The 22,332-nt window shown below is 35.1% G+C and overlaps 2 non-coding genes across 2 annotated transcripts; both read left to right on the top strand.

Moving 5' to 3' along the window:
• Positions 1–73, top strand: Trnam-cau (transfer RNA methionine (anticodon CAU)). The gene has a single exon. It is a non-coding gene; the product is annotated as a tRNA-Met (tRNA).
• Positions 74–9,681: 9,608 nt separating this feature from the next.
• Trnam-cau (transfer RNA methionine (anticodon CAU)) lies at positions 9,682–9,754 on the top strand. The gene has a single exon. It is a non-coding gene; the product is annotated as a tRNA-Met (tRNA).
• The last annotated feature ends 12,578 nt before the right edge of the window (positions 9,755–22,332 follow it).

Raw genomic sequence — 22,332 nt, forward strand, 5'->3', positions numbered from 1 at the left:
GCCTCGGTAGCGCAGTAGGCAGCGCGTAAGTCTCATAATCTTAAGGTCGTGAGTTCGATCCTCACCCGGGGCATATATTTTACCTAATATTAAATCTAATAGTACATTTATGTACTCAATTTTGTCACAATATTGATGTAGTGTTTTTCCTATATTATAATTTATTTAAGATCATTTTTAAACATTATATAATAGTTATAACCTTTATTGTATTTGTTAATTATAATAATATGTACATTTATTAATAGACTGAGGTCACACCTATGTGAATTGAGGTCAAACTTTGTGGTTTTTTTCAATATCAATAATACATTAGTGTATAGTATATATATAAAAAAAAATTCTTCTTTGGCCAAACCTTCTCCCCAGTGCAGCTGGGGTCAGGTCTTCTTGTACTCTGGGCCAAAGAGCTCTGTTCTGGCTTGTCTGTGTACTCAGATTCTCTTTCTGGGCCTCTTTTTGCATATTTGACCACCAGGTTGCGGGCAGTCGCCCTCTTTCCCGCGGTTGGTCCGGGATATTTAAGGCTTTCTTGATGGGATGGTCATCGTCATGACTCAGGATATGGCCGTATCCTGAGTCATGTCGTCAAAAGAAGATTGACGAGCCGGTTGGCGTAGTTGGTAGAACACTTGCCTTTCACGCCGAAGGTTGTGGGTTCGATTCCCACCCAGGACAGACATTTGTGTGCATGAACATGTATGTTTGTCCTGAGTCTGGGTGTAATTATCTATATAAGTATGTATTTACAAAAAAAAGTAGTTTATGTAGTATATCAGTTGTCTGGTTTCCATAGCACAAGCTTTGTACAAGCTTAATTTGGGATCAGATGGCCGTGTGTGAAAAATGTCCCAGGATATTATTATTATTATTATTATCAGTGCAGTCGACATTCCTTCAGTTTTTCCACAATTGGTGTTACCTTGAACGATCGCCTGACATACTCATTCCTTACTTTGTCCAGTCGGGTTACTATCTTCTAGTTCCACGATATATATTACAATAAATTGATATAAAAAAAGATTCTCTTCTAGATCCGCGGCATCTTCGTCACGATACATTTAATTAATCCCCACATTGGAATAGTGTGAATTTTGACTGCAACTGAAGCCAACTGTTATTTGTTTTGTCATTTTAAATTAACGCATGCCGTGTGGCGATCGAGCGGGCCGGTACTCACCCCTGTAGGGAGTTTTTTATTTCGTTTATCGGTGTTAATGACGCAGTTTGAATAATTGATTTGAACTATTCAACTTCTAGGTATATCTTATGCATTATAATATATTGAACTTAGTCGACTCTAGCGCGTTTTATTGGGTAAGGGCAAGCCCGGCTGGAGGTACCAACTTATCAGATATTCTAATTTCTAAAGCAATACTTTTAGTTGTTCCGGTTTGAAGGGTGATTGTGCCAGGTTCGAGGGACGTAATATTAGTTCCCAAGATTGGTGACAATGTAAGAAACGGGTAATATTTCTTACATAGATACTGTCTATGGTCGATGGTGACATATAAAAAATGATGATGGATATATATAAAAAAAAAATCGCTGGTTCAAATACAGACAAGCGCCGTTGAATTTTTATGTACTTAATTTGTATATATAATTCATAGTGTGCTTGACGTTGAAGGAAAACACCGTGAGGAATCCTGCACGCGTAGAAAAAGTATCAATATGCAATAAACCATTTCCTCAAACGCAAATATTAAACCAATTCAGCACGTGAGCTAATATTCAAGACGATATGAGATTTACGAGTATGTACAATATAATATAAACACGAGTGAAACCATGCGACAGAGGTATATCATAATAAAGATAGCAAATTTAAAATCGCCCCTTAAAATATATCATCTAATTAAATTAGTGAAATAAATCGAATCCTGAACGGCGAGATGGTAATTATTAAAAAAAACGATCTTAAAAAATTGAGGGCGCGATAAATCATTTGAAAGATAAACGTTGAAATAATTCGCTCGGGGGGCCTTCTACTAATTAAATATAAATAATTAAGCAATGATGCAATTAACTCAGCGTTGCTTCGATCGTACTGTTTTTTTTATGTTATTACTAATGGCTATTCTAGGTTTTTAATAAATTCAGAATTCCTAAGATAAACAACAAGATAGACAAACTAAAAAAAAATATCTAATAATTTTGCTGCTTGTGTTGCTGCCTTAAAAATAAAAAATACATTCACATCAAGAAACTCTAAACTGGCAGAAAGGTACAAGTCTGTCAACATAAGACAACATTAAAAAAAAGTATATTAAGTAAGCCATTGCGTGCTATACAATAAAAAAATCAACAATAGTAATTTATATTAGATAAGAACATTATTATCTTTATTTATAATAATTAATTCAAGGATACACCATGACATGGAGCAAGTATTATCAAGGCCAGTCATTACAACTACAAGGACAAATTCACAATTAGACTCACTTAACCAATTTCATATATACTAATATTATAAATGCGGAAATAACTTTGTCTGTCGGTCTGTTTGTTAATCTTTTACGACTAAACCACAAAGCCGATTTTTATGAAATTTGGTTTGAAACTAGGTGAAATGAAAGGGACATATGATATTTTTTTTATACTTTACACCTGAACACCCTCTCTCCCTTTAACACGCGGGTGAAAGCTAGTTGTTATATTATATAATTATATCCATAAAAAAAATGTAATCCACGATTATAATAAAACGATATATAAACATCAATCATGAGACTCATGAAGTCATGAAAAAGTCAATTAAAAATATTGTAGTATCATTTTACATTCGTAAAATATTTTGAAGGTAAATAATAAATGACGAAAATTCTTTTTAATACTAACACTTGTTATCTATGGAACGCATTAATAAGTACTAGATAATTGTTTTAATATTAAATTGTAATATTTATTGATACAGTATCATTAATTGTTTTCTTGTATAAATATATTATTAGAGAAAGTAAAAATTGTAACACTCAGCTTTCGACTTCACAAATAATACCGTAGACCATTTCATATTTACCAATAATTAAACTTGAAACTAATTTTACTAAAAAAAAAAATATAAGTTAGGTACATATTGTACAGGAATATATAGATATATGTAATGATATATAAATATAATTGTGCGTGATTTGTGTACATTTTTGAAAAACAATAAATACTGAGTTTCTTGCCGGTTCTTCTCGGTACATTCCGAATCGATGGTAGTGTAATATTAAAATAAAAATTTTAAAGTGCTCGGAAGAGCATACTTAAATAAAATATATTTTAACTTTTAAGAATAAAACTTCAACCTCGAAATTGCAATAAAACCTCATAAATACGAAAGTAACTCTGTTTGTTCCCCTTTACGACTAAACCACTGAATCCATTTTGATAAATTTTGGTATAAAGTAAGCTGGAATCCGAAGGAAAGACATAGTCTACTTTTATTATACTTAACAGCTCTCCAAAATGCGGGCGAAACCGGAGACTTGTATATTATGAATGTAGAGAGATAGAGAGATGTATGAGAAAAATCGTTAGTTTTTTACAAAGAGATTTGAGTTTTGAATTTTGCATATTTAAGTACCCTCATACATTTAGCATCTTTATCAGGGGGAAGCCGGGTGTATTACCTAGTGAAGACATCAGATATGAATCTTTAATTTTCCAAATTTATTAAAACGCTAAGCGAACTCCACGTTCAAACAGCAATATTTTTAACGACGGAGGTTAGGCATAGTCACGTGCATTAAATGTCGATATTCTATCGATAGTTAATATGTAATTAAATAGTATTAATATTGTAAGAGTTTAATATTTATCATGTTATTGGCGTTAATAAATATGAATTTAATTGATATAAATATAATATCGAAATTGAAAGTGTAATATAATTTAATTTATTAGTTTTTTAAGTAAGTTTTAAGCGTCAATGTCGCAATGGTTTACAGGCCAAGTCGCTGGTTCGAACTTGATCACTCCGCCGCTGCCGCCTCTACACCTAACACGAGTTGTACCTTTAATTGGAGGCGTAAATAGCAATATTAATAATTTGTTAAAAACGGGCATTGCTAGTATTCTTAAAAAAACTATTATCTCTTATAGAATGTTATTTACAATACCAAATACAGACAAAACAATATATTTTAAACGATAAAATGTTTGATTTCAATTGAAACCAGTTTAAACTAGTATCAGAAATTGATCGCTCTCCAGTAAATATCAATGGAAGCAATGACACAATCGTGAAACAATGTGACTACACTAGCTAAAATGCACAAATTGATGCGTGCAGGATACTATACAATCAATTCCTCTATCAGCGATCGTTTCCATTGTTCAACGTTGTCCAAAAAATACCTACAAGAAAGTTTTAACGAGAGATTTTTTAACATACAAGCGAATATTTTCAGAAAACCTTTATTACAAAGCTGTTTAATAAAAACAAATGAATACAGTGTCATTTAAAATAAACTTTGACCAGTGAGTGTAACCAGTTTCGGAAAATATATTATAAGACCTGAGGATTGAAGAGGATTTTAATAAAATCCTGTGTAAGATACTGAAATACATCTTAAAAAATTCTGGATAAGATACTGAATATTTGAAATGTAATTCAAAATTGTGAAAGCATAGTACGCCAATATATAGTTGACTTTTGTATATGTTGGTAATGATAGATGATTTCTTAGAAAACATAAAAGTAACAAAAGCAGTAATTATTAGACCTGAGTACATAAGAACAAGGTGTTGAGTACTAATTAGCAATTAGTGCTTATAATTCATCACATGGAAAAGTGACAAAAAACTTGAGGAGATCTTTCGTATGTGGGTTTTCTGAACCGATATAACTTGGGAATTTTTAAGAAAAGAATCTACTCATTCCTTTCATCAGGTGAGCCTTCTGTCCGCTTGCCACAATTTACATAAGAAATATATAAAATACTCTTAACACTATATATAATTAATTACTTGTTATACTAGCAGTGTGATGATATCAGCTCACCATAGTCCTCAAGACCTCATTACCAAATATTGGATATTTCTCAACTGTTTTAATATTTAATGGAATGCAGATACGCAAACAAGCTACCTCATTCTCAGGGACACCGTAACATACCTTGGCACTATAATGGTAAGAAATAATTTTTTTTATATCATATATGCACCACTAGCCGTAGAAATTAGCGGCAGACACTTGACACCATTCCAATACGTTAGTAAGTGGGTGATACCCACCTAGATGAGTTTCTACAAAGCCCTTTCATCAGTAAAATATTTGTTTGTTGCGATTTGTGAAATGCAAACGAACTCTCATATCGACTTTGGTCAATATGACATCACCGGCTGATTGTTCGACAAACTCGTCCCATATGTTATCATTCAATTATTTCATATTGATGTCGAATTGATTCAAGACCTCGGGTCTGAGGTCATCCTGCCTTTTTGTCGTAATAAAATTGTTCATTCATAAAATTGCTGGAATTGTGTTACGCAAATATTATGTATGTATGTGGGTGTAATTTGTTGCCATTTCCTGCAATTGAGTAAATATTACATATAGATTTTAACCCAATACAGAAGACCTATAAGCAAGCACAGTGGTCCGATTTCTAGCTAGAATTCGGTAATAAGGACAATATTTTTATTAACTTAATAAATAATGATAGCAAATCATGCTAATCAAGCTAAGGACAAATTCTTCTTCTGGTTCTGATGAAGTTCTGCTGACCGATTGACATATGTGTGCAAGTGCTTTCCAAAGTACGGGAGTGTACACACTCCCGACTTCCAGATTCCTAAGGGTTGGTACTAAGAATCATTTATTGGCTTAACTTGGGGTTTGAACGCAGCATATCGGGATCTACAGCCTTATATCTAACTACTAGACTAGCGAGGCAGTCTCTTCTGACTGTACACACATGTCATACATGAATGTTTTAAAATTTTGTCTATTATATGCCGGTATCCTCACAATGAGTTCTTTTATCCTTGAACCTAATGTGAACTGTAAGTAAAGTTTTAGATACAGTTTATTGATAAAACAGATTAGCATGAGCTATGCAATGGTTTATTTGAAAGAAAGATAAAAAAAAATAGGAGACCGAATTCGATCGAAAACACTAAACAACAAAATAATTATATTTATAATTACAAGTTACATTATGTGTGACCAGACTCTCTAGTTACCCTGCTATGTCATAGAGGAATAAAGAGAAACATGTGATTCAGTAAATGTGAACAAATTAAAAAATCGTAGTAAAAAATTAAACACAGAAACAGAATGATAAGATAAATAGGGGAACTATAAAATAATACACAAATAAATTATAATTATATATTTAAAAATATAGAAATTACAGAATTTTAAATCGATAGTGATTTAATAATAATTAACGTGAATATAATTTTATCGTCAATGCCATTCGCATCCCTAGTGTCGGTACGCGATAGGAAATTAAAATTTTCCTCTTCATTTAAAAGAAGCGCTGCCCCCGGCTAACTCCTTAATGTGCTACATCTATTTTAGTACACATTTATGTCTATCAATATACTTTTTATATGTATTAAGAATTACTTTGATTATTATCTATAAACATATATACAAGTAAATAATGCTGTAGTGTTTGTCTGTAATTTTCAAATAAGTGCCACTTTTTAAGGTAATATCTTTATTAGCGATTTATTCTAAACAAAACAATTATTTTTATAGTTGTCTATCTGTTTATCCGAGTCTATCTTCAAAACGGCTCAAAATTTGAATTATTAATATTATTATTAGGAGTACTTCAAGGTACTGTTTAGTCTTTATTTCATCAAAATTGGTTGAGTATATTAAAAGTTATAACAACTTATATATGTACTTAAGTACATATTTATGTTGTATTTTCTTTAAAAATAAATAAAATTGAAGTGTTGTCTGTGATTTCACAACAAATACAGGAGCTATAGCGAGGTTAAAGCTATTTATTTTTATATTTGTGATTTTCCAGTCATTTTCATAATTTAAAAATGTTTTTTAGTATAATTGAAATAAGCATTATGTACAATAAAATGGCAGTTTTTAAGGATTTTCGTCACAAACTGAATTTTCGCTAATTAGATATAATTTTATGTTTAAATTTTAATTATTAATAATATTAAACTTTCAATATTAAACGAAATAGCTATCCTATATCGGATGGGTACTTCAGACAAGCGTGTTCAGCTTGTCTTATATATAATCTTGTATATAAGCTTCTTATATATAAGCTTGTCTTATATAATTGACGAGCCGGTTGGCGTGGTTGGTAGAACACTTGCCTTTCACGCCGAAGGTTGTGGGTTCGATTCCCACCCAGGACAGATATTTGTGTGCATGAACATGTCTGTTTGTCCTGAGTCTGGGTGTAATTATCTATATAAGTATGTACTTACAAAAAAAAAAAAAAAAAGAAAAGTAGTATATGTAGTATATCAGTTGTCTGGTTTCCATAGCACAAGCTTTGTACAAGCTTAATTTGGGATCAGATGGCCGTGTGTGACAAATGTCCCAGGATATTATTATTATTATTATTATTATTATTATTATTATTATTAATCTCCTGCTTTATAATAGAAGTATAGATGACTATTATTTAAATGCCAATATAAATATTATATAGATAAAAAAACTAAATAGACAAAGTCATAAGCAACAGCTAGTGAGGTTTTCTTTAATAATATTCTTGTTATACTGAAGTTGAAAACTTATATTTTTCAGAATACCGATTTCACACAAGCCATAAAATAAGTTTGCGCAGTTATAAGGTTCTCTTTGACGGTATTGAAAGAACTCAAGAAATAATTGCCTTGCCTTCAGCTTTTTCAAAGAAATGTTGGCCATGTTGAAAATTGAAAAAAAAAAAAGAAAAAACAGAAAACGTGTTGCGAGACGGAATATTTGATTTCGTATGAACAGAGAGAGAAGTAAATATATTTAGCCTAAATAAGTATGAAAAAGCGAATGCTACATACTCCAATACATAGCCCACAGGTATGTTTTGCTATATGGGTACTTAAACTAGACTAACATTTTTTTATATAATTGAAACAAATATTGAATAATGGAACTATACTAGAATATATTTCTTGATTGCATCTTTGGTCTTGTGGCTTATAAGGCAATCCCAAAGTCCTAAATTCAAAGCTGGGTCGGAACAGTTAATAAATATTCGGTTTTTCGGAGTTACGTTGGCAATGCTTACCATGCCTCAGAAAGCACGTAAAGGCCTTCTGCATTGAACATACATCTACATTGTTACGCTTTGACGTCTTAACTTCTAAGCCGATCATTATTAAATTTTTCATACACGTTGCTTACAACCCTTTAGGGTACAGAATAACACAGACACACAGATACACATAGGAAACTAGCTTATAGATATTTCTGAATTAGTTACCTTAAGCCAATTTCTTGACGTAATCGTGTTAAAATTACAATTACAATATATTTAGCATCCAGAAATGTAACTGATTATAAAAAAACCTCGAATTGGTCTTTTTAAAAATAGAACACGAAATCATACAAATCGATATAAATAAATCACTCAATTACTTTTTAAAATCCAAACAGTACATTTATACAAATCCCAAGTCGCGCCAAAATTTAATTAATTACTTTACATTCACTTGCCCACTCATTTCATTTGTCCACTTTCAAAATGACAGTCCTCAAAATAGCGCGCGTCCTTTTTTAAATTTTTGAATGTCAATGAGTCTCCTAACTATATATATAATAATTTTCTTGTGGTGGTTAATGACGGAAACATTGTCACTTTATGTAACTTATTAAGTTACTGAACTGTTGGGCTATCATTTAAGAACAAAATCGAAACCCACCGCAGAAAACGGTCGTGAAATATCAAAGATCATAACCATAAAATTATAACATTTCAAGAATACACGCATCAAAATATCACCATAAGTCGCTTGTCAACATTTCACGGGTGAGTGTTGGACAGAAATAAGTTTAATCAAGATAACCAAGAAAGTATTCTACGAAGAAATAAACATATGTAAATACAGTAAGATTCTTTTCAACCCACGTCAATGTTAAGAGATTCCGAACTATTGATAGATGGGAATTTGCGTACAATCACAAACAAGACTGGGGTCCGAGACGCATAGCAGGCATTCCTGCCTGAGCAAGGGAGATTACACGTCAGTTGAGGAATCGAAAGCAGTTTAATTAAATCTGTATCAAATTATCCACTAAGATATCGGAACTGTCTTGTGGAATTATAAGATGCTGCTGTAAGAAATAGACTTCAAACCACTATTTATTTAATATTCTATTTTTGAATTTCTAATAAATTGCAATTGTTATATAATATCTTAAAAAAACTGTGACAGTTAAAATTATTATCAAATAAAATATTTTGACTTGTCAATTTATATCATTCGTCGTTTGTAGTCATCGAATTTGAAGTCTTATTTCAATAACATTTCAGTTTAAATTGAGGGTTTTTTTATTAATAATTTTATATATATTGCTTCAATTTTTCTTATAATTATATTTAGACTATATTATATATAGCATTTATGTATTATACATGATATTCAAGTTCTTGAAATAGTTGAAATCTTCTAGAATATTAAATATGGTTTATATATTAACTGTACTAAAACCAAGATTAATTTATATGATTCCTAATATTCATTTTAATTTCCATCGCCTCGGTAGCGCAGTAGGCAGCGCGTAAGTCTCATAATCTTAAGGTCGTGAGTTCGATCCTCACCCGGGGCATATTTTTTATTCAATTACAAAGTCATATCCTATGTATTAAACGATGTTATTACATACTCTATGTAATTACTGCCACTTTTCTGATTTACATTGGTTGTCAACTATAATACTTCGATACAAATTCGATACGCGGCTTAATGTTGATCGATGTATGTAATTAGTTATATATTTGTTTGTTATTCAACTACAACGGTCGAATAGTTTTTGCGCCTTTTAGCTTGGTGATATATAAACCGTAACCGTAACAGCCTGTGAATGTCCCACTGCTGGGCTAAAGGCCTCATCTCCTCTTTTTGAGGAGAAGGTTTGGAGCTTATTCCACCACGCTGCTCCAATGCGGGTTGGTAGAATTCACATGTGGCAGAACTTCAGTGAAATTAGTCACATGCAGGTTTCCTCACGATGTTTTCCTTCACCGTAAAGCACGAGATGAATTATAATCACAAATTAAGCACATGAAAATTCAGTGGTGCTTGCCCGGGTTTGAACCCACGATCATCGGTTAAGATTCACGCGTTCTTACCACTGGGCCATCTCGGCTTTTTCTTACCACTGGGCCATCTCGGCTTTTTCTGGGCCATCTCGGCTTTTTGATATATAAAGCCTTGGCCTTAAGTTTGATATAGCGTCGATTTTTTAAAAACGAAGACGAATTCTAAATTCAAATGAAGTATTAAATTTTTCATTTGTAATCAATGGCGTCATTTATAAACGTTGTATAGCGGGTGATTAGTTCAACAACACTGTCTCCTTCTTTCGAATGTCAAATCAATAATGATAGAAAGAGCGAAATCAGTGTTTGACTAAAACGTTAATAAGCAAGAGGTCGTATATTTTAAAATTATTTTAATTGGGAATGATTATTTTGTTCTTATGAGTGATGTTAATTTAAATTATAAATTAGCTATATTACCAAATACCGTGCAAAGATAATCTCATAATAGTTCATACTCGTATTCGATCTGTGGCATTACTGTAGATTGGTTTAAAGTGTGAAAGTTATTACCATAACATTATGTATTACAAACATCAATTTAGCATGTGTAACTTATAGGGCTTGTCCAGAATCAAAGCAACAAAAATTCTTAAGATCGACGTTTTCTATCTACTGAGTTGTGTTTTTTTTTTTGTAAATTACGGTATATTCGATATTTTCTATGGAAACATTTCGAGTTCAAAGACTTTTTCTTCAATATAATATATACGATATATATAAAACCTCTTTTGTCCAAAGTAACCAATAAAATATTCCACAGATAACGTATAATATCTAATAAGAAGGGTGCGAGATCGCATTACAACCCTCTAAATCATATATTAGCGGCAAAATAAGTCTAATGGCTAACTTGTAATCAAAGAAAGAAAATTCTGACCATATGTAGGTAATGTTAGGTTGAAATACACTGAGGTAAGGTAAGGACTATTTCTTATAGTTCCATCATCCTTACGAAACCAAATAATAATACAGTGTGCGATATATACTTTTATATTTTAACGTCGATATTTAAAACTATCTTCCGCTGCGGCTGCGTCCTCTTAGAATCTCGTTCAGAACCGGTGGTATTTTTATATTTAATGTAATCTTGTAAAATGGAGATTTCATTCGAGATGTGATTGCGACCGAAACCGTGACCGTTAAAGTTTAAAAAAAAAAATATCACGCAATGTCTTTATGCATCCCGCCTTTAACAGTGTATAAGGGGGGCAAGACATCAAAGCGTTAAGTGCCTTCCTACTCATCGAATTCCATTTAGTATCCCCTCAATAAATAAGATTATATTTTTGTTACACGCTATTTTTATTATTCGATTATTATAATATTACTCTGGTGGCAATTATTTTGTTTTACAAAACACTAGCATAATTCATATATTTCAATACTGGAGTCATTTCCACAGACTATACAAGTATTTTGGGCATAACATTACAATCACCTTAGTACTTTAAACACTTTTTTTTTAAATTAACAATTCTATGTTTATTATACGTGGCCAGCAATGCTAAATAGATTTAAAAAAAATAATACACACATACACACACACACATATATATATATAGTGTCGAAATAATTTAACTTCTTCAAATTAATAATAAAGATAAATTGAACCGCGGAAATAAATCTAGATTGAAAGTTCCAATAAAACTAGGTACTATGTATTATTTTCCGTTCAAACTCCGCATTATTTGATCTTAACAGAAATATAAAACATTCGACGCGAACGGAGTTTCCGAAAAAGCTGTATATAGTTCGTTATTTTGAAAATCTAAAGCCGATCTCCATTTTCTACGTAGCGAATGCGAGCTCCGCTACAGTCACTCGTCTATATATTTATACATAAAGCGATGATATATTAGTTTTTCATAAACGGACAAACATTTGTATTAATACTTACGGAGGCAGAAGTAATCTGAAAGCCTGAGCTTTGGACGAAAAATACACTCATACATTTCGAACTGGGCGTAGTGCTATTAAGTCTGGTACACATTGGAGACATATAATAATAATTCATTTATTGTAAATAAGTCCGTCCATAGACATATTTTAACTATTTCTAATGTATATATGTAATAAATATTATGTTTATAAGTTTTGTCATAGTTTAACTATAACATTTAATGCTAGGAACTTATGACATATTCTTCTGCCAAACAGCAACTTAATGTGGTGCGTTTTGAGCTAGCCGCAAGCACAGGGGACATAACATCTTAGTTCCGAAAGCGTATTAGAGATGTAATGAATGGTTATAACATACAGTGCCAATATCTATGGGTGGTGGTGACTTACCATCAGATGGCCCATTTGTTGTCAATTATATGTACGTACTAGCTGATTGTCCTAGCTTCGCACGGGAAAGGTTAGGAAAGGTTAGGAAAAATGTATTTTGGGCAGGATCCGCGTCGGGTGTTGACTATGACAAATTTCAATCGGGCGCATAGTATAATTTCGCTTATATTTTTTTTTTTTTATAGAAAAGGAAGGCGGACGAGCATATGGGCCACCTGATGGTAAGTGGTCACCAACGCTCTTAGACATTGGCATTGTAAGAAATGTCAACCATCGCTTACATATCCAATGCGCCACCAACCTTGGGAACTAAGATTTTATGTCCCTTGTGCCTGTAATTACACTGGCTCACTCACCCTTCAAACCGGAACACAACAATATCAAGTATTGCTGTTTTGCGGTAGAATATCTGATGAGTGGGTGGTACCCAGACGAGCTTGCACAAAGCCCTACCACCAGTAAATCGATATATATATTATGTATACTCAGCCGATACCAAAACCAAATACTAATCCGGCCACACACATTAACGGATCTCTAGCAGTAATACGTGCAGATTAACTCAACGTAACTTAAAACATGTTCGCTTTGAACACAGCTTTAATTGAATGCACGGAATTTTCCATTACCAGCTATAATAATGAATGAAAGAACTTACTCATTATTAAGTATTACTTGTACATGGCAACATTTTAATTACGGATAAAATTATAATGCGATAAATTTACAACGAGATTGGGGTTAAGAAAAGTACAACGGACTGTTCGTAAGAGAAGTGGAAAGCTTTTTTTTTAAATTAGGCAAATGGTAATTGGTCACCGACGCCCGTATGCAGGCTGTAAGAAATACGATTCCTTCACCAATGCGCCACCAAACTTGGGAGCTAAAATGTTATGTCCATGTCTGTAGTTACAATGACTGACTCACCCTTCAAACCGGAACGCAACAATACTGCGTAACAGCCTGTTAATGTCCCACTGCTGGGCTAAAGGCTCCTCTCCCTTTTTGAGGAGAAGGCTTGGAGCTTTCACCTTCACATTCCACCACACTGCTCCAGTGCGGGTTGGTAGAATACACATGTGGCCGAATTTCAGTGAAATTATACACATGCAGGTTTCCTCACGATGTTTTCCTTAACCGTCAAGCACGAGATGAATTATAATCACAAATTAAGCACATGAAAATTCAGTGATGCTTGCCCGGGCTTACCACGATCATCGGTTAAGATTTACGCGTTCTTACCACTGGGCCATCTCGGCTTATATATAACATTACTGAAAAATTATATAAATATTTCTAACATTCATACGGTCACTATAATTGTTGGTAACTAATTAAAAAACAATGAAACATAAAAGTTGCTGAAAATGCTTTCTTATATAATAAATAAAATAAGTAATAAGTACTAAGGTAAATATATATTTTTAGTTCGTTTTGAATATTAATGCCCATAGACATTGACATTGAAAGAAATGTTACCCATCGATTACTTCGCCAATGCGCCACCAACCTTGGAAACAAAGATGTCCCTTGTGCCTGTAATCACACTGGCTTACTCACCCTTCAAACCGGAACACAACAATACAAAGTGCTGCTGTTTTGCGGTAGAATGTCTAATGAGTGTGTGGTACCTAGACAAGCTTGCACAAAGCCCTACCACCAGTGTGCATGTTATGTACGCTTGTTATATATAAATATCGGATAATATTACGTTTTTCTCTTAACATACTTATTGTAAGTCCTTAAGATATAAATAATAAGTTCATCTGATAATCATTTCTCAAGAATTCTTCGAGAAACGGATCGTCATCGTGTTCTATCAATAATCGAGATCATTTCCGTCGGAACCAATTATTTTTTTCATTAGCCACGTGTATCAGCACCACGTGTCCCCAGGAACCATCGATACGCAAGACTGGCGGGAGAAGATAACAGCACTCAGAAGAAAACGTATATCACATTGAATTAAAGCTATTGTAACTAGATGTGACGGCAACATCTGTCGTATCATTTTGTATGTATATCGTGTATAAATAATATTTTAAAATAAAATTAATAATTTATTAGTAGTTTATGGTAACCGTTGACAATCATTTATCACCACGTGAAGCGGCGTGGTGGAGTGACCTCCAAACCTCAGAAGCGAGGGAAAGCCTTAACCCCACAGTAAGACATTTACAGATAACAATAACGCATTTTATCTCTAATATTATAATAACTGTTTTAAAATTTATATCTAGTTATCCATGGATTTAAGCAGAACTTAAATTTAATATCTAAAATGTAAAATCATTTTCGGAAATCCAAGGCATTACATTTCTTTTTGTAAACATCTTAGTGTTCAGTACACGGCACTAACTAAGACTTCGAGCGTCAGACCTGTAAGCGTAAGATTTCGAGCGTAAGTACCTTGGCACTTACACCATCTTATTACATTTCATGTCCTTTCCAGTATCATATAACTCATAAATACCTATACGTAATAACAAAAGTATGTTACGTAACAATTCCAGTAACCAACAAAGGAATATAGCTTTTGTGTCATATTAAGAACAGTCAATAAGGAACATTATTGCGCGACACGAACAAGTAATTTCATAATATAACTTCGTTGTCCATTGCTAATGATGGGAGTATGAGAAATAATAGTCTTACGATGTTTGTTGTTTTTTTATTAAATACAATAGAATAAGATGTTGTTGGTATTAATATTTAAAATGAATTAAGTGTACATTATTATATATTCGACCGCAAATAGTATTGTTGTGTTCCAGTTTGAAAATTGGAGGAGAAATGCTTAATATTTCCTACAGTGATTCTCGCTGGCATCTAGTATTCAATAGATTAATAAAATATTAATCGATTTCTAATGATTATTTTCATAATTCGTGACAATTTAACAGAGACAGAATTACTTCAACTTGGACTTAACAATACGTGGAATACAATAAGGTCTTTGCTTTAAAGATAACGTAATTAAAAAAAAATTAAAAAAAAATCCACACGCACACATATGAATCATCAAATAATCGTATATACAATAACTAATCAAGTCCCTAGCCTTAGGGTGGAGCCAATATTTTCCAATATCGCGTAATCGACGCATCATTACTGTCGACGGCTAACATAAATTAATACCTCTCCCTTTATGGTCCAACGTCTGGGGGCTTAATATCCTCTCTCATAAGTATTGATGTCTGTTTGTGAAGACATAAAATAAATATAAAGGAAGAAAAAACAGGAAATCTTCGAGCTCGATAGTTCTTTTTTTAAAAACATTCGCTGGAGTTATCGGTCTGAAATCACAAGGAAAAATTCAAATCGAATAACGTATTGACGTTTGAATATGGAATTCGAATATGTAATGATACATTCTGATTTGCTAATTCGAATTTGGAATGCGTTTTACAAATGGTGTAAGTCAAGCAAATTTAGTAATATTTATCTTTAAATTTTATTCTTAAATCATAATGTATATTTTTAACTAAATAAATAATGACGTTTCAGCTTGGAATTACAATAAGGCTGCGATAATCCATTGTGATTTCGAATTTGGAATACAATAAAATGGAATGGAATAAAAGTAGTATTAATATAAGGAGAAGTACAATTATAATTTCTTGAATGTACACGTTTTTTAATAATTGTTAATGATTATCATCTACCCGGCAAATACCTTTTCTCCTCTCAAAGAGTAACTTGGAACTTATTCCACCACGCTGTATTCTATCACGTATGATATAATTTTATCCAACATATACAAATTTCTTCACAATGGTTTTAAATGGTAATGGTTGGTAATATTAATTGCCGTAATGCCGTAACAGCCTGTGAATGTCCCACTGCTGGGCTAAAGGCCTCCTCTCCTCTTTTTGAGTAGAAGGTGTGGAGCTTATTCCACCACGCTGCTCCAATGCGGGTTGGTAGAATTCACATGTGGCAGAATTTCAGTGAAATTAGACACATGCAGGTTTCCTCACGATGTTTTCCTTCACCGTAAAGCACGAGATGAATTATAATCACAAATTAAGCACATGAAAATTCAGTGGTGCTTGCCCGGGTTTGAACCCACGATCATCGGTTAAGATTCACGCGTTCTTACCACAGGGCCATCTCGGCTTTTCAATATTAATATTAATTATGAATGCAAAATTGAACCATGCACACTGAGTGTCCTTGAATCTGTGGACTGCTCCAGTATTTAATATTCACATTATTTATTAGATTTTTTTTATAGCAAGTACATATGTATAAACAAATTTTTTTATTCTTAATTTGTCACGATTTTTCTCAAGATCTTTAAATTAATTAGAATATTGATCAAGTTTATCCAATTCCTTAAAGGAGAGCATTAGGGGGGAAGATGACATTTGAAAGGGGGATCCGCCATTTTATTTTTAATGTTTATTGCTTTTTGCCGGATAAATGCGCCCCCATGGGAGTGTGAGGCGAAGAATCAATGCGGTTGAGCCTTAAGATCCCTACTAAACATCTCACTTTGTTTTATATTACCAAGTTCGTGACAATCTTGGGTAATCTGGAGTTGGTAACTTGGTAACACTGTTGTATTGAAAGAAGTTAATGAATATAAGTAAATAACAAAGCCTTTACATTATTCAAACAATACGTTAATTAAAGATAAAGCTTGCTTGTGAGGCATATAAACGTAATCGATAAAAACATTATGTAAAGTTATAATATATATACTTATAACAGTATAATTATAATTTTTAGACTTTTTATGATATTTAGTATTTAGAAGTTAGTTTTCAGTGATTTTTATACAAGATAATTGAAAATTATTTATAAAATATTTTGATCGGAGCAAAATGATAATAGGTAAATGGCAAAGTGCAGTACTTCGTTTCTATACGTTTCACTTGACGCTTAAGTGAGCTAATACCACATGCAAGATATTTATTATAGTTTCGTATACCTATCATCGGCACAACAACGGTTTTACAACGGTGAATATCTCTGTTATTGTCCTTTGACTGCCTCGTTAAGTTCAAGCCCCAGGTATGACCATTAAAAAGTTATTGGGTTTTTCTTTCTATATATTCTCGGTAGCAGCCCTTTGTAAGTTGGAAGTATGTACATTCCATGCCTCGGAAAGCACGTTAAGTCATTGGTTCTGCGTCTGAAATTTCTCTGGTAGTGTCGGATTGCCGTTCCATCGGATTATGAGAGTGAGAGAATAGAGAGTGCACCTGTGATTGCGCACATCCTTGTTCACTTCACCTTGGTTGAAATCGGTCAGGAGGGCATCATCACCATCATCATTATTGCCAATGTCTGACTCGAAGCTTCCAACTACTAATTCTAAGTTAAAAAAAACACGATCGAAATCGTAATGTGGAATTCGAGTTTCGCGCCTGCAGTAGGGGCGGGCCCTTCAGCCATTTTCATCACAGATGTTTTCTATGTTAATTCTATTGTTTTTTCTGTTAATTTTTATGCTCTCCTTCATGGTCGATTTAGCCAGTTCGCTTTAGGATTAACGATAACGAGGCGTGGGCCTAAATCTTTGCTTAATTTCATTAAAATGGTTGCTATAAAAATCACGTTGCTACAAAATAATGGGGCAAAAAATATCAGGATATTTTTATTTTCTATATTCAATTATAGATATAAAGAGGAGTTGATTGAATACAAGACAATTGTTAAACGATAAATGTTGGTGTATTTGGTTTAGGAACATTGGTTGAACATTCGGTTCAACTTTAAATTGTTTAAAGGCTGAGTCAGCCAGTATATTCCAACCACAACCGACTTTAATATGTCGTGTAATTTATATTATTATTAATATAAAAACAACACAATTTGACAACATATTACCAAGTGAAATAATATTCTAGTTTTATCAACATGTTAGAAGCTATTCTGTAAGAACAAACACGAAACCCAACGCAGAAAACGGCTTATAAATATCAGAAAGTGAAAAGCGACATTGACTACAATAGTTCAAGAATACTCCCATCAAAACTGTATATCGCCATAAATCCGCTTCTAATTCATATAATATCTTACCTTAGAGTAAAAATGTAGACATTACTAAAATGTAAAATATGCCTTGATATTTAAATATATATATAAATTAGAAAAAAAAACTGATTTACTAGTAAAATTTTTAAAATAAAAATTTCAATGATCGGTATAGAGTTATGAGAAAGAATAGATGTACCCAATGCTAATTTTTTTTATATAGAATAGGTAGGTGGACGAGCAAATGGGCCACCTGACTGGTGCCTGGTTGGCAAGTGGTCACCAACGCCCATAGACATTGGAATTGTAAGAAATGTTAACCATCGCTTACGCTTTACGCTTTTTTATGTTTGTGTTTAGGACTGTATGTTTCTGTAACTCTTTTGGTGTACAATAAAGCATATTCAATTGTATTCTATTCTACATCGCCAATGGCGCTATCAACCTTGGGGACTAAGATGTTATGTCCCTTGTGCCTGTAATTACACTGGCTCACTCACCCTTCAAACCGAAACACAACAATAACAAGTGATTCCGTTTTGCGGTAGAATATCTGATGAATGGGTGGTACCTACCCAGACGAGCTTGCACAAAGCTCTACCACCAGTAAATTTCAGGTATCCTGTTAATATAAATGATAAATTTTAGAATTATGTAGTTGCACAACTTTTCTCTATATCGGCCGACGTCATTCGAGAAATCTTACCTACCCACATATGTAAGTAAATGATAATTATAGTTAAACTTTACGTTTTAAAATAATTATAATTGATTTAAAAAATATACTGATATCGAATACAAATATTGTTAATTGATTTCAATCAACAGCCAATCGTTGTCCACTGCTGAACATAGGCCTCTCCCAAGGTGCGCCAAAGCTCCCTGTCCTCCGCCTTCCGCATCCAGTTGGTGCCCGCCACCTTCTTAAGGTCGTCGGTCCACCTGGCTGGAGGGCGCCCTACGCTGCGCTTGCCGATTCGCGGTCTCCACTCTAGGACTCGTCTGCTCCAACGGCCATCGGTCCTACGACATACGTGACCAGCCCACTGCCACTTCAGCCTGCTAATTTTGCAAGCTATGTCGGTGACTCCGGTTCTTTTCCGGATAATCTCATTTCTGATCTTATCCTTCAAAGATACTCCGAGCATAGCTCGCTCCATAGCACGCTGAGCGACTTTGAATTTGTGGACTAGTCCCGCAGTTAGTGTCCACGTTTCGGCACCGTATGTCATGGCAGGTAAGACGCATTGGTTGAAGACTTTCGTCTTCAAACATTGCGGTATAGACGACTTGAGGACTTGACGAAGGTTGCCAAATGCTGCCCATCCCAAGCGAATTCTTCGATCGGCTTCCTTCTCGAAGTTGTTCCTACCGACTTGTATTACCTGTCCTAGGTAGGTATATTCACTAACAACTTCGAGAGGTTTCCCCTCGACGTATATCGGTCCCGGCACGACATGCCTATTGAACATGACCTTGGTCTTGTCCAAGTTCATACCGAGACCGACACGCCGGGAAGACTCGCCTAGGCTACGCAGCATTTCGGTGAGTTGTTCCAGCGACTCTGCTATCATGACGATATCGTCGGCAAATCGAAGGTGTGAGATGTACTCGCCGTTTACATTGACTCCATACCTAGTCCAATCCAGCGTTTTGAAAACGTCTTCCAACGCGTTGGTGAACAGTTTCGGGGATATTACATCCCCCTGTCTCACCCCTCTGCGCAGTTGGATCGCCTTCGTCTTACAGTCCTGGATGTGGACAGTCATTGTAGCGGCGTTGTACAGACATCTCAGTACCTCGATATATCTCCAATCGATATGACATCTCTGCAATGAGTCGAGCACTGCCCAGGTTTCGATGGAGTCGAAGGCTTTCTCGTAGTCCACATATGCCATACACAGCGGCTGATTGTACTCTTCGGTCTTCTGCACAATCTGCCGAACAGTATGGATGTGGTCCACGGTGCTGTAGCCTGATCGAAAGCCGGCTTGCTCTGGGGGCTGGAACTCGTCAAGTCGTCTGGCGAGACGGTTCGTGACGACTCTAGAGAACAGCTTATACACGTGACTCAGGAGGGAGATTGGTCTGTAGTTTTTCAAGAGGGTTTTATCACCTTTCTTGAAAAACAGTACCACCTCACTCCCGCTCCACGTTTCCGGGGTCTTGCCATGTTGGATGACGGAATTAAAGAGGCTTGCTAGCTCTTTCAGGACCGGAGTCCCGCCTGCCTTAAGCAACTCTGTTGTGATTCCGTCATCTCCCGGAGCTTTGTTGTTTTTAAGCTGTTCTAGAGCCGCCCTAATCTCTCCTTGGTCAACGACCGGGAGCTCCTCGGAGTAATGGCGCATAAGAGGGGCGCGCTGGTCATCAATACTGATTCCCACGGGTTTATCCGATCTTGAAGAGAACAACTGCCCATAAAACCTCTCTACTTCTCCGATAATCTCAGGCCTAGAGGTAACGACCCCACCATTTTCAGTTTTAAGTTTTGTCAGACGCGGCCTCCCAAACTTGCGAGCGAACACTTTCGATCCCCGATTTTGCTCAATCGCAGCCTTGATGGCACGGGTATTGGAGCGTCGGAGATCGCGTCGCGTCAGCGTTTTTATTGTTCGGTTTAAGGCCTTATCTGACAAAAACGATGGTAGTTCTCGTCGTTTTCTCATGAGCTCGAGTGTCTCAGCAGAGAGTTTTGGTGCGTTGTCTCTTCTCTGTGGCGGAAAACACTTGCGGGATGTGTTTTGCAGTATTTTGACCAGCGTGTCGGTTCTCTCATCAATGCTGCTTATGGTTTCCAACGCGGTGAATTGATTTTGAAGTTCCATTTGGAACTTTTCGGAGCCTTGAGCAGCTTGGAGCATGGTAGGTCGGAGAGTAGACCTCATCATTCTCGATCTTTCGGCTTTTAAGTTGATATTTAGAGTGCCTCGAACCAAGCGGTGATCACTTCCGGTATTAAACCTGTTGATCACTGAAACATCTCTAAATATGTGCCTTTTATTCGAAATGATAAAGTCTATCTCGTTCCTTGTCACGTTATCGGGGCTTCGCCAGGTCCACCTCCTCTGAGGCTTCTTTTGAAAGAAAGAATTCATCAAAAAAAGCCCCTGTGCTTCGAGAAAGTTTACCAGCATTTGCCCCCTGTGATTTCTGCAGCCCAAGCCGTAAGGTCCGACTTTCGATTCACCGCTATCTTGTACTCCCACTTTAGCATTAAAGTCTCCCATAACAACATTGTAGTGGGCCTTCGAGGTGTCGTTGAGGGCCTTTGCGATGTCCTCGTACATCGCTTCGACCACATCATCAGAGTATGTCGAAGTTGGCGCATATACCTGTACGACCTTCAGGGAGTACCTGTCGGAAAGTTTTAGGACAAGGTACGCTACCCGGTTCGACACACTACTGATTTCCACAATGCTGCTAATGAGATCCTTTTTGACTAGAAAACCGACACCACCCTGGGAGAGGTTATCACCTCCGCGGAAGTAGAGTAAGTTACCGGACTCTAGAGTTATCGTGTCCTCCCCCTGTCTTCGGACTTCAGATAACCCCAGTATATGCCAGTTTATATGACTTAACTCTACTTCTAATTCGGCGAGGTGATGGTCCAGCCTCATCGAGCGTCCATTATACGTTGCCATTTTCAGTCGTTTTATACGGTAGCCTGCCGTGAACCGGTGATTCTTAGCACCCCCTGCCCTGCCGATACCGCGACCGCTACCTTGGTCGGGCCTAGCGGGCTTGCCGGTAACTGGGGGCCTTTTTTTTGGGCGCATCTGCCATTAATGGAGGGGTTTGCCCATAC

Source organism: Nymphalis io, chromosome 18, assembly GCF_905147045.1.
Source record: "Nymphalis io chromosome 18, ilAglIoxx1.1, whole genome shotgun sequence".
In the NCBI taxonomy this organism is placed as follows: domain Eukaryota; kingdom Metazoa; phylum Arthropoda; class Insecta; order Lepidoptera; family Nymphalidae; genus Nymphalis; species Nymphalis io.